Genomic DNA, 14,754 nt, shown 5'->3' on the forward strand with positions numbered 1-14,754 from the left:
GAACAGAACAGTAGCCATAAAATAATTGGAAAAAAATGTTTAAAGAACTACTTCTAAAAAAAGATCTTAGTTTATACAGTTCTACTATATTCTTCTTTAAAATTTTTAAGGAAACCCAGAAATCATAAAAAGAAATGGACAGATTTGATTACATAAAACCTAAAAATTTATTATGGCACAAGATAAAAATGAGGTGCCGAGTAAAATGATAAATGAAGAGGCAGTATGTACAATGTATAAAAAAGGGTTACTATTCTTTGTATGCCAAGAGCTCTTAGTCATTAATAAGAAAAATCACCTAATAAAATAGGTAGAGCTTAAGAACAAATGAAAAGAAAAGGAGATACAATTTGTCAATAATACACAGAAAGATACATACCTTTACTAGGAGTTAGTAAATACCGTATTGAAATACCGTATTTCACCAATTAGGTTGACAAACTGAAAGACTTACTTAAATGATTAAAACATCCTTTACTGACAGGAAAGTGGGGACACTCATACATTGTTGTTGAGGTTAAAGATGATTACAACCTCTTTAGAAAGTAACTGGCCACCTTTCTTAAAAATGCAAAATACGCCTGTTTATCAGAAAGCCTAGTTCTAGGAATCTATTTCTCAGAAATAGTTACTAGTTTTTAAAAATAAATGGATAAGGACTTTTATTGCACCATTGCTTTAAAATACCAAACATTCTGGAAACAATCCAAATGCTCAGTATAGGGGGATGATTATGTACATCATGAAGTAGTGATACCCAATTAATTTCTCAGACCCAAGTCTCTGGAACCATCCTTCATCTCAATTTTCATGTATACACTATATCCAATCCATCAACAAATTCTGTTTGCTTTCCCTTAAAAGTGATTCCAGGGCTTCCCTGGTGGCGCAGTGGTTGAGAGTCCGCCTGCCGACGCAGGGGACACGGGTTCGTGCCCCGGTCCGGGAAGATCCCACATGCCGCGGAGCGGCTGGGCCCGTGAACCATGGCCACTGAGCCTGCGCATCCAGAGCCTGTGCTCCGCAACGGGAGAGGCCACAACAGTGAGAGAGGCCCGCGAACCAAAAAAAAAAAAAAAAAAGTGATTCCAATTATGAACGCACCTCTCCACTTCCACGGCTACCCCTTGGTCCAAGCTCTCATATTTCTACCCTAAGACTCAATAGTCTCCTACATGGTACCCCTGCTTCCACCCTGCTCACCCTGCCATCTATTATGTGTGCAGATGCCAGAGTGAGGAATTAAAAATATAAAATAAGTGCCACCCTCTTGCTCAAAACTCTGTAGTGTCTGTCTTCCCATTGCACTTACAATGGTATCTGTAATCTGACCACAGCGCAAAGGTGCTCTTTGATCGTACGCTTGGCCATTGCTCAAACTCATTTCCTACCCTTCTTCCCCTTGCTAACTTCTCTGCCAACAATGACTTCTCGCTATTCCTTGAACATGTGAAAGGACCCCTGAACTTGATATTCCATCTGCTTGGAAGCCCCCCACCCCCAAGTTACTGGCATACTCTCTCCTTCACTTCCTGTGGATCTTTGTTTGATTTTGCCCTTCCCAGATCATCTTATTTAAACAGCAACTCTTCTCTGATCCTATCTACATGACACATTCTGAGAAAACACAAGTCCCAAATGTAAGAAAGCATTAAAATATAGTATATTTTATTTTATTTTTTATTAAAGTATATTTGATTTACAGTATCGTATTAGTTTCAAGTATACAGTATAGTGATTCAGTATTTTTACAGATTATACTCCTTTCCAAGCTATTACAAGATAATGGCTATAATTCCTTGTGCTATACAATATATCCTTGTTGCTTATCTATTCTATACATAGTAGTTTGTATCTCTTAATCCTATGCCCCTAACTTGCCCCTCACCACTTCCCTCTCCCCACTGGTAACCACTGGTTTGTTTTATGTATCTGCAAGTCTGTTTTTCTTTTGCTACATACATTTGTTTTTGTTTGTATTATTTTCTAGATTCCACATGTAATATAATACTGTATTTGTCCTTCACTCTCTGACTTATTTCACTAAGCATAATGACCTAATTCTCTAGGTCCATCCACATTGCTGTACATGGCAGAATTTCATTTTTTACGGCTTAGTAATATTCCATTATATATATATGTGTGTGTGTGTGTGTGTGTGTATATATATATATATATATATATATATATATGACATATTTATCCATTTGTCTGTTGATGGACACTTGGGTTGCTTCCATGTCTTGGCTACTGTAAATAGTGCTGCTATGAATAATGGGGTGCATGTATCTTTTTGAATTAGTGTTGTCATTTTTTTATGGGTATATAACCAAGAGTGGGATTACTAGGTTGTATGGTAGTTCTATTTTTAGTTTTTTGAGGAACTTCCATACTGTTTTCCATAGTGGCTGCACCAATTTACATTCCCACCAACAGTGTATGAGGGTTCTACCAAATATATAAAGAAGATATAATACCTATCCTTCACAAACTAATCCAAATAACTGAAGGGATGAAACACTCCCAAATTCACTCTACGAGACCACAATTACCCTGATACCAAAACCAGAAAAAGACACTCCCCAAAAAGAAGATTACAGGCCAATATCTTTAATGAATATAGATACAAAAATCCTCAACAAAATATTAGCAAACCAAAGCCAACAATATATAAAAAGGATCGTACACCATGATCAAGGAGGATTTATTCTAGGGAGGCAAGGATAGTTTAATATTTGTGTATCAATGTGATACACCACATTAACAAAAGGAAGGATAAAAATCGCGTGATAATCTCAATAGACACAGAAAAAGCATTTGACTAAATTCAACAACCATTCATGATAAAAATTCTCATCAAAGTGGGTATTGAGAAAACATATCTCAACATAATAAAGGCCATTTATGACAAATCTACAGCTAACATCGTACTCAATGGTGAAATGTAGTTGAAATCATTGCTAAATTCTCTCAAACAACTCCCAAATGTGGGTGACAGGAGTATCCCCTACACCAATTTAAGCATTAACTGCCAAGCACTTTACACAAGTTGTCTCATTTAATTTTCACCATACTCTTTTTATCAGTATTCCTTACATACAGATCGTTAATCCAAGGATGAGTGACGTTGAAAACTTGCTCCTGATTTCCTACAGTGTGAGTGGCGGAGCCAGGATTTGAACCCTGGCAGTGAGGCTCGGCAACAACAGGCTGTACTGCCCCATAGGACACTAAGCATTTCTTTCCTTCTTGCTTTTGCGCTGTCTCACAAAGCAAAACAGCTGTCTTTAATCTCATGTTTCACTCTTTAAAAGTTTCACAAAACTTCTTCCCCAAACCCAGCCCACACTGGCTAGTTGCTCTCCCGCTGTTTCCTCCTTCCATCCTCGGTCTCTTCTGCCTTGGCTGTGTTCAGTGTAAAACAGTCTGGAATCCTGGCTTCCTGAGCTCTGTATCACTAGCCACTTTGTCCTCATCTGCACGCAAAAAATCCCAAAAGGCAGCCTGGGCATGCCACACCCTCCTACAGTGGGGAAGGACTGGAGACAGGATCTTTGTCCCACTTATTTTCAAGCTCTTAGGAGATGCCTCTGTAGCACTTTAGTACTGAACCCATACTTGCTGAACCATTCCAAGTGGACATGACTTCACCTCTATTTCTTTTTTTTTTTCTCAACATCTTTATGGGACTATAATTGCTCTACAATGATGTGTTAGCATCTGCTGTATAACATAGTGAATCAGCCATACGTATACACATATCCCCACATATCCCCTCCCTCTTGCGTCTCCCTCCCACCCTCCCTATCCCACCCCTCTAGGTGGTCACAAAACACCGAGCTGATCTCCCTGTGCTATGTGGCTGCTTCCCACTAGCTATCTATTTTTAATTTCATAGTGTATATATGTCCATGTCACTCTCTCACTTTGTCCCAGCTTACCCTTCCCCCTCCCCATATCCTCAAGTCCATTCTCTACGGCTGTGTCTTTATTCCTGTCCTGTCCCTAGGTTCTTCAGAACCATTTCTTTTCTTAGATTCCATATATATGTGTTAGCATACAGTATTTGTTTTTCTCTTTCTGAATTACTTTGTCTGTATGACAGACTCTAGGTCCATCCACCTCACTACAAATAACTCAATTTCGTTTCTGTTTATGGCTGAGTAATATTCCATTGTATATATGTGCCACATCTTCTTTATCCATTCATCTGTGATGGACACTTAGGTTACTTCCATGTCCTGGCTATTGTAAATAGTGCTGCAGTGAACATTGTGGTACATAACTCTTTTTGAATTATGGTTTCCTCAGTGTATATGCCCAGTAGTGGGATTGCTGGGTCATATGGTAGTTCTATGTTTAGTTTTTTAAGGAACCTCCATACTGTTCTTCAGAGTGGCTGTGTCAATTTCCATTCCCACCAACAGTGCAAGAGGGTTCCCTTTTCTCCACACCGTCTCCAGCATTTGTTGTTTGTAGAGTTTATGATGATGCCCATTCTGACTGTTGTGAGGTGATGCCCCCAGTATAGCTTTAATTTGCATTTCTCTAATGATTAGTGATGTTGAGCATCCTTTCATGTGTTTGTTGGAAATCTGTATATCTTTGGGGTAATGTCTATTTAGATCTTCTGCCCATTTTTGGATTGGGTTGTTTGTTTTTTTGATATTGAGCTGCATGCGCTTCTTGTATATTTTGGAGATTAATCCTTTGTCAGTAGCTTCCTTTGCAAATATTTTCTCCCATTCTGAGGGTTGTCTTTTCATCTGGTTTATGGTTTCCTTTGCTGTGCAAAAGTTTTTGTTTCATTAGGTCCCATTTGTTTCTTTTTGTCTTTATTTCCATTTCTCTAGGAGGTGGGTCAAAAAGGATCTTGCTGTGATGTATGTCATAGAGTGTTCTGCCTATGTTTTCCTCTAAGAGTTTTATAGTGTCTGGCCTTACATTTAGGTCTTTAATCCATTTTGAGTTTATTTTTGTGTATGGTGTTAGGAGGTGTTCTAATCTCATTCTTTTATGTGTAGCTCTCCAGTTTTCCAGCACCATTTATCAAAGAGGCTGTCTTTTCTCCATTGTATATTCTTGGCTCCTTTATCAAAGGTAAGGTGACGATATGTGCCTGGGTTTATCTCTGGGCTTTCTATCCTGTTCCATTGATCTGTATTTCTGTTTTTGTGCCAGTACCATACTGTCTTGATTAGTGTAGTTTTGTATTATAGTCTGAAGTCAGGGAGCCTGATTCCCCCAGCTCCGTTTTTCTTTCTCAAGATTGCTTTGGCTATTAGGGGTCTTTTATGTTTCCATACAAATTATGAAATTTTTTGTTCTAGTTCTGTGAAAAATGCCATTGGTAGTTTGATAGGGATTGCACTGAATCAGTAGATTGCTTTGGGTAATATAGTCATTTTCACAATGTTGATTCTTCCAATCCAAATACATGGTATATCTCTCCATCCATTAGTATCATCTTTAATTTCTTTCATCAGTGTGTTATAGTTTTCTGCATACAAGTCTTTTGTCTCCTTAGGTAGGTTTATTCCTAGGTATTTTATTATTTTTTTTTTGCAATTGTAAATGGCAGTGTTTCCTTAATTTCTTTTTCAGATTTTTCATCATTAGCATATCAGATTGCAAGAGATTTCTGTTCATTAATTTTGTATCCTGCTACTTTGCCAAATACATTGATTAGCTCTAGTAGTTTTCTGGTAGCATTTTTAGGATTCTCTATGTATATTATCATGTCATCTGCAAACAGTGACAGTTTTACTTCTTCTTGTTTGATTTGGATTCCATTTATTTCTTTTTCTTCTCTGATTGCTGTGGCTAAGACTTCCAAAACCATGTTGCATAATAGTGGTGAGAATGGGCAACCTTGTCTTGTTCCTGATCTTAGTGGAAATGGTTTCAGTTTTTCACCATTGAGAACGATGTTGGCTGTGGGTTTGTCATATATGACCTTTATTATGTTGAGGTAAGTTCCTTCTATGCCTACTTTCTGAATGGTTTTTATCATAAATGGGTGTTGAATTTTGTCAAAAGCTTTATCTGCATCTACTGAGATGATCATATGGTTTTTCTCCTTCATTTTGTTGATATGGTTTATCACATTGATTGATTTGGGTATACTGAAGAATCCTTGCATTCCTGGGTTAAATCCCACTTGACCAGGATGTATGATCCTTTTAATGTGCTGTTGGATTTTGCTTGCTACTATTTTGTTGAGGATTTTTGCATCTATGTTCATCAGTGATATTGGCCTGCAGTGATATTGGCCTTTTTTGTGACATCTTTGTCTGATTTTGGTATCAGGGTGATGGTGGCCTTGTAGAATGAGTTTGGGAGTGTTCCTCTCTCTGCTATATTTTGGAAGAGTTTGAGAGGATAGGTGTTAGCTCTTCTGTAAATGTTTGATAGAATTCACCTGTGAAGCCATCTGGTCCTGGGCTTTTGTTGTTGGAAGATTTTTAATCACAGTTTCAATTTCAGTGCTTGTGCTTGGTCGGTTTATATTTTCTATTTCTTCTTAGTTCAGTCTTGGAAGGTTGTGCTTTTCTAAGAATTTGTCCATTTCTTCCAAGTTGTCCATTTTATTGGCATATAGTTGCTTGTAGTAATCTCTCACGATCCTTTGTATTTCTGCAGTGTCAGTTGTTACTTCTTTTTCATTTCTAATTCTATTGATTTGAGTCTTCTCCCTTTTTTTCTTGATGAGTCTGGTTAATGGTTTATCGATTTTGTTTCTTTGTTTGTTCTTCTTCTCAAAGAACCAGCTTTTCGTTTTATTGATCTTTGCTATCATTTCCTTCATTTCTTTTTCATTTATTTCTGGTCTGATCTTAATGATTTCTTTCCTTCTGCTATCTTTGGTTTTTTTTGTTGTTGTTCTTCCTCTTTCTCTAATTGTTTTAGGTGTAAGGTTAGGTTGTTTATTTGAGATTTGTCTTGTTTCTTGAGGTCAGATTGTATTGCTATAAACTTCCCTCTTAGAACTGCTTTTGCTTCATCCCATAGGTTTTGGGTCATCGTGTTTTTATTGTCATTTTTTCCTAGGTGTCTTTTTATTTCCTCTTTCATTTCTTCAGTGATCTCTTGGTTATTTACTAGTGTATTGTTTAGCCTCCATGTGTTTGTAGTTTTTACAGTTTTTTTCCTGTAATTGATATGTAGTCTTACAGCATTTTGGTTGGAAAAGATATTTGATATGATTTCAATTTTCTTAAATTTACTGTGGCTTGATTTGTGGCCCAAGATATGATCTATCCTGGAGAGTGTTCCATGAGCACTTGAAAAGAAAGTGTATTCTGGTTTTTTTGCATGGAAAGTGCTATAAATATCAATTAAGTCCATCTTGTTTAATGTGTCATTTAAAGCTTGTGTTTCCTTATTTATTTTCATTTTAGATGATCTGTCCATTGGAGAAAGTGGGTTGTTAAAGTCTCCTACTATGATTGTGTTACTGTCGATTTCCCCCTTTATGGCTGTTAACATTTGCCTTATGTACTGAGGGGCTCCTATATTGGGTGCATAAATATTTACAATTGTTATATCTTCTTCTTGGATTGATCCCTTGATCATTATGTAGTGTCCTTCTTTGTCTCTTTTAATAGTCTTTGTTTTAAAGTCTATTTTGTCTGATATGAGAATTGCTACTCCTGCTTTCTTTTGATTTCCATTTGCATGGAATATCTTTTTCCACCCCCTCACTTTCAGCCTGTATGTGTCCCTAGGTCTGAAGTGGCTCTCTTGTAGACTGCACATATACAGGTCTTGCTTTTGTATCCTTTCAGCCAGTTTACGTCTTTCAGTGGGAACATTTAATCCATTTACATTTAAGGTAATTATAGATATGTATGTTCCTATTACCATTTTCTTAATTGTTTTCAGTTTGTTTTTGTAGGTCTTTTCCTTCTCTTGTGTTTCCTGCCTAGAGAAGTTCCTTAAGCATTTGCTGTTAAGCTGGTTTGGTGGTGTGAATTCTCTTAACTTTTGCTTGTCTGTAAAGTTTTAATTTCTCCATCGAATCTGAATGAGATCCTTGCTGGGTAGAGTAATCTTGGTTGTAGGTTTTTCCCTTTCATCATTTTAAGTATGTCCTGCCACTCCCTTCTGGCTTGCAGAGTTTCTGCTGAAAGATCAGCTGTTAACCTTATGGGGATTCCCATGTATGTTATTGGTTACTTTTCCCTTGCTGCTTTTAATACTTTTTCTTTGTATTTAATTTTTGATAGTTTGAGTAGTATGTGTCTTGGTGTGTTTCTCCTTGGATTTATCCTGTATGGGACTCTCTGTGCTTCCTTCACTTGACTGACTATTTCCTTTCCCATATTAGGGAAGTTTTCAACTATAATCTCTTCAAATATTTTCTCAGACCCTTTCTTTTTCTCTTCTTCTTTTGGGACCCCTATAATTCGAATGTTGGTGCGTTTAATGTTGTCCCAGAGGTCTCTGAGACTGTCCTCAATTCTTTTCATTCTTTGTTCTCTATTCTGCTCTGCAGTAGTTATTTCCACTATTTTATCTTCCAGGTCACTTATCCGTTCTTCTGCCTCAGTTATTCTGCTCTTGATTCCTTCTAGAGAATTTTTAATTTCGTTTGTTGTGTTGTTCATCATTGTTTGTTTGCTCTTTAATTCTTCTAGGTCCTTGTTTCTTCTATTTTCTCCATTCTATTTCCAAGATTTTGGATCATCTTTACTGTCATTACTCTGATTTCTTTTTCTGGTAGCCTGCCAATTTCTCTTCATTTGTTAGGTCTGGTGAGTTTTTACCTTGCTCCTTCATCTGCTGTGTGTTTCTCTGTCTTCTCATTTTGCTTAACTTACTGTTTGGGGTTCCCTTTTTGCCGGCTGCAGGTTTGTAGTTCCTGTTGTTTTTGGTGTCTGCCTCCAGTGGGTAAAGTTGGTCCAATGGATTGTGTAGGCTTCCTGGTGGAGGAAACTGGTGCCTGTGTTCTGGTGGATGAGGCTGGATCTTGTCTTTCTGGCGGGTAGACCACGTCCAGTGGTGTGTTTTGGGATGTCTGTGAACTTATTATGATTTTAGGCAGCCTTTCTGCTAATGTGTGGGATTGTGTTCCTGTCTTTCCAGTAGTTTGGCATGGGTTGTCCAGCACTGGAGCTTGCTGGTCTTTGCGTGGAGCTGGGTCTTAGCGTTGAGTTGGAGATCTCTGGGAGAGCTCTCTCCAACTGATATTACTTGGGGTCCGGAGGTCTCTGGTGGACCAGTGTCCTGAATTCGGCTCTCCCACGTCAGAGGCTCAGGCCTGACAGCTTGCTGGAGCCCCCAAACCCTGTCAGCCACCAGCTGGAGAAGATAGGCTATGAGTTTGTTGTCAGCCACTGCCCTGTTGTAGGTCTGTCTCAGCTGTCTCCAAAGGTCACCCAGATACATTGGGTTATTCCACCATTCCTCAGAACTTGCACATGCCAGTCTGGGATTTATAGATGTCCTCCTGATACTCATCATTGAAATACCTTGCATTCATGGTGGTGAGAGATACTAATAGTGTTGGTTCTCTTCAGTTCAGAGACTAGAACAGTCTGAGCTTTCATGTGGCCAAGTCAGGAGCAGCTGGCCAACGATCCCAAAGTGATAACATGTCAGATTCCAAGAAGGTTTTCTGCAGCGCCCGAGCAGTAGTCCCTAGCAGCCGCTCTGCTCAGCTGCAGCACTCTGACTGGGGAATTTGGTGGGACCCTCAGTCGAGGATTTCTGCTGGCCCTAGAGCCTGACTTGCCCACCCAGGCAAGGAGCTGAGAGGCAAGGAGCTGAGAAGAGTGTCTCCCGGCCCTGTCTCACCAGAGGAGTGGACACCTGGAAGCTGCTTCACCTCTCTTTCTATAGAACATATTACCGATTCTATTCATTTCACCCTAGTATATAACAATATAAGGCAATTGGTAGCTGTGCTGCCTTGAGAAAGTTGCTTTCCCACTGCATCTTAGTTTCTTCCTCTGTAAAATGGGGAAAAATATCTACATTTTGGGTTCATTGTAGGAATCAACAAAAGATACCTAGTAATACTTGATATATAGCTGATGCTTATTAGATATGAGTTGATTTTGAATCAGAATCTGAAGGCAGAATAGGTACCTTTCCTCATACTTGCAATGTTGTGTCATTGTATGTATTGTATTTTCCTGAGGAAATCACTGGAAAAGAAGCCTAAATTTCACAGCGAAGGAATATCAAGATTACATGGTATATAAAAAACAAAAGAAGCAAACAACAAAGTACATATAAGTATGCTTCTAACCCTCCTGTGCATGGTTTCCAGGTCAGACATTTCTAAATGTAGTCTTCGATGGACACCTTTGAGCACTGAATGCCCATGCATGGCATGATGGATATAGAAATGGACTGAGATAGGGGATCTGAATTCTGGTCACACCTGCCTCTAACCAGCTGTGTGATCCTACTCAAGACACTTACTTTCCTTAGGACTCAGTTTTTTTGTGTCTTAAATGGGAAATACCCATAAAACAACCAACCAAGTAACAACAGAAACCTTCTCTGCTTGCTTAATAGGGTGGCTGGATCAAGAAAGATAACCTATATGAAGGTACTTTGTCTATCATAAAAGAAAAAAAAAGAGTATAAAATATGAGAAAAAGTTATACTAATTTTACTGTCTTCCTTTCAATTGAAAACAAAATACAACTGTAAGTAAGCATTTCCCCCAGTGTTGGCTTGATTGCCAGGCACATTCTGTAGATGCTGAGCAGCTTCCACTCCTCCCTTTGGGGGGGATGCTGCTCTAGGGCAGTTGCATCAGCATCAGGATTAGGAAGGGCATGGGCAACAATTGGATCTTGAACTACAACTGACCTCCGTAGGTCATTTGATTGCTTCCTCTGCCTCTGATAGGACTGTGACTCAGCTCTATGGGCAGGAAGGGGTCAATGCCTGTTGGCCATGGAATGATATCAGTCTCTTTCTCCCTCTCTCTCTCATATCTATGCATATCTATTTATTTTTTTAACCATGGCTGAGCTTCATGATCCAAATTCCTCTTTTTGCTGCAGAAGCTAGGTTTATTTGATGTCATAAAATACGAATGCTCCAGAACAGCTACCTGCCACACAAATAAAGACGTATATCTCTCTATTATATGTTTCCAGATCTTTCTATCAATCTATCCTTCCAATGATAGATAACAAAATGATATCATTTTGTTCAATACATTCATTGAATTCTACCTGCTAGCGTTTACCCTTTTCCTTTATCTTTTGCCTGTTTTTGGGCCCAGTCTGGCATAGGGACCATGGCTTCCATCCAAGGAAGTTTCATTGAGTTTGTTCTCAGCCAAGGGATGGTCTAAATTTAGAACCCCCCCCCCCCCACCGAGGTTTCGAGAATGTCTTTCAACCTTTGGATGATTATCTGAACTCAATCCAAACCTTCATGCTTGAAGACTCTGCTATTGTAAATTGTAGCTCCTCTTCACTGCTGGTCAGTTACCTGGCTGTTTTCCTTTTGCTTAGGAAATGACCTTGTACAAATTTCCTGGATTGTTTAAAACCAGCTGCATGGCAGAGGCTCACGGATGATGGGTAAACCAAGGAAGGTTGATAGCATTCATCTTGGCTTTCCCTGGCCCAGGGCCCAAAGCCCCAGGCTTTGCATAAACTCAGATGCAATTCACCTGAAGAGCAGCTTTCGCTAATAATTGTTTAGGGTACTGTCTAAATCACAAAAGCCTTATGAGAACTCTGGGCCAGAAAGCACAGGAAGAGGCATGGCCAAGACAGCAGTGGGGATAGGACAGTTGATTATAGGATACAACCTACCTCCCTCATCTCTGATGGAGCTTTCGTTTGGCAGTTTGATTTTAGGACATCCTCATTTGGTCCCCTCTACACTGAATTCTAGCTGGGGACTTGAGAAAGAGCTTTTATTTCATTCTTGGCTTAAAAAAATAATAAAGGCAATATGTTCTTTTAAAAGAGAAAACAACAAAACAGGTTTTGCAAGGGCTGGATTTTCAGTTCTGGAGTTTCCCACACTACCTATGAAAGGCCTTGGCAAGAGCAGCCCATGGCTATTTAGGGTGAAAAAGGTAAAAATAATATCTTATTTTTGAGTAGAGGTTATACTTTCCAGGTCTTTTCAACAATCATGGACTGCATACATAATTTCCACTAGGCGATGTGCTAGGGGAACAAAGTATGTAAAGCAAGGTCCTTCCTTTCAAGCAACTTCCAGTGTAGAAGAGGGAGAGCAACCCTGTTGTAAACAGATGTAACAACCCACTGTTCATGCTACCATACTGTGCATCTCTACAGTGGAGAGGAGGGAGGAGACAATTCTGTTGTGTTGAGGGTAGGACACTTAGAAAAGTAGGACAAAAATATTGTAAAATATTCAAGCTTGATGGAACTTAGATTTTATATAATCTTACATACTCAATTTAAAGACGAAAGAATTGGGCTTCCCTGATGGCGCAGTGGTTGAACGTCTGCCTGCCGATGCAGGGGACGCGGGTTTGTGCCCCGGTCCGGGAGGATCCCGCATGCCGCGGAGCGGCTGGGCCCATGGGTCATGGCCGCTGAGCCTGCGCGTCCGGAACCTGTGCTCCGCAGCGGGAGAGGCCCCAACGGTGAGAGGCCCGCATACCGCAAAAAAAAAAAAAAAAAAAAAAAACAAAACGAAAGAACTTCATCCCAGATATGAAGTGACTTACTTGAGGTCATGCAGCTAGATGAGCAGTGTGATGGGCCTGGTATATTATTCTTTCATTTCTCAGAACAGTAGTTTTTTTGTTTTTTTGTGATTTTTTTTGCGGTACGCAGGCCTCTCACTGTGTGGCCTCTCCTGTTGCGGAGCACAGGCTCCGGATGCGCAGGCTCAGCGGCCATGGCTCACGGGCCCAGCCGCTCCGCAGCATGTGGGATCTTCACGGACCGGGGCACGAACCCGTGTCCCCTGCATCGGCAGGCGGACTCTCAACCACTGCGCCACCAGGGAAGCCCAGGACAGTAGTTATTTTCTCCCCACAACAGTATCTTGCATCTTCAGGAAGGGACCTGAGCAGTTCGATGGGCTCTGGACAGTGCTGGTGAGGATGCCACGTCTTCCTTGTCCTGCACACAGAGCTGATTCAAGGCCAGCCGGGACTCCTGCCCTTCCTCTGTGCCTTTTGCACTTTCTTTCAGTGATGACTGGAGTTTTGGTCCTCAGGGTCTCTCCAGGATTCAGATATTCTCACACAGTCTACGGTGTTAATGATTTCATTTTGTAATCTCCCTCAGAGCATAGCACTTAGGAGAAGATCTTAGGAAGAGCATCTAAGAGCCAACTTTCAGGAATTTAGTACAGATATATTTGGGGCAGGAGAGGTACCCATATCCTCCCAGTCACACTCCACCAAGGACTACTCAGTAGTTCTAGTTTCTGGGACGGTGAAATTTTGGGGGAAACCTCGACTCTGTTGTCAGAACCATTCCTCAGCTCACAGAAGTGCGCTGGGAACCTGTACCATGGCTCACGGCTAAAACTAGGTAGAGGAGCTACTGGTGTTTCATAGGAGAAAATCCAGAAGAGTGAGGTCAAGGTCACATGGCTGATATGGGACCTTGGTGCTCACCCTGCCTGATCGAGTCTGACTTCCTTTTTACCAGCCTCTGGCTCAGTGTGGACACTTACAAGTGCAGGGAGAGCGGTGAGACCTGAGGACCAGGACTGGAGGGAGAGGCTCTCTGTGCACCTGTGTGTGTCCATGACTCTATGGGCTCTTGGTATTGCCTCACCCTTCTCCCCTGAGTTGATCTCAAGAAGAAAAACAAAGTACCATCCCCATTACTGGACAAACACTTTATGTTGTGGGTCTGGTTTGTTCCTTAATCCCTGGTTGCTTTTTAGCTCTATGTGCAGAACATTAGTTCCTGGGACAGCTGTGTGTGTGTGTCCCTTTCTCTCTACATGTCACACAATATACAATAAATTTCCACAGTTTGGTCCAGGCATCTGAGTTTGGTAATATTTGGATTATGAAGACCTGAATCCCAGAATATTCTAAATTAAACATATTTCAAGTTAAAGTCATAGAATCTTTATTTTTTAAAATCCCAGAACTATGGCTAAGAATTATATCTTTATCTGTATCTATTATCTATCTATCTACCTACCTATCTATCATCTATCTATCATCTATATCTATCTATCTATCTACCTATCTCTCTCATCTCTATTAATATATCTATATATTTAAAAATACAATATCTATTTATTGCTTTCTGCCACAGGTGTATTGCCACTATACTCTACCATGTGCAGTGTAAATAATGCTAGATAGGAATCAAGGAGGTGGAGTAGGTATAGGAAAGGGAAAAAGGAGGAAGACGCATATTATAATTTTCAAGATAGAATGATTGACCCCTTATTTTTTGTAAATAAAAGTATTTACTGTGTCTAACACCTATATGAGCAGACATATACATATTCACCTATATTGAAAAGAATAAAGCTAACAAAGCAGAATTTACATATCAGCTTGTAGTAAGGATCCCCAAAAAGGCCACCGGTCTCTTTAATGGTCACGTGCTTCACGGGAAGCAGCACGGAGTCCTGCGGAGGGGGGAGTGGCTGTGTGTTGAGGTTTCAAGTTGGTGCTGCTACTTACTAGCCCTGTAAGCTTGGCAATGTTACTTCCTGTGGGCCTCAGTTTCCTACCCTGTAAAATCAGGGGAAATGACGTTATCTCAGGGGATTGTGAGAATTAAACAAAATCTTAAATTGCCTGGCACATGGCCAGCA

Source organism: Mesoplodon densirostris, chromosome 6, assembly GCF_025265405.1.
Source record: "Mesoplodon densirostris isolate mMesDen1 chromosome 6, mMesDen1 primary haplotype, whole genome shotgun sequence".
Lineage (NCBI taxonomy): Eukaryota > Metazoa > Chordata > Mammalia > Artiodactyla > Ziphiidae > Mesoplodon > Mesoplodon densirostris.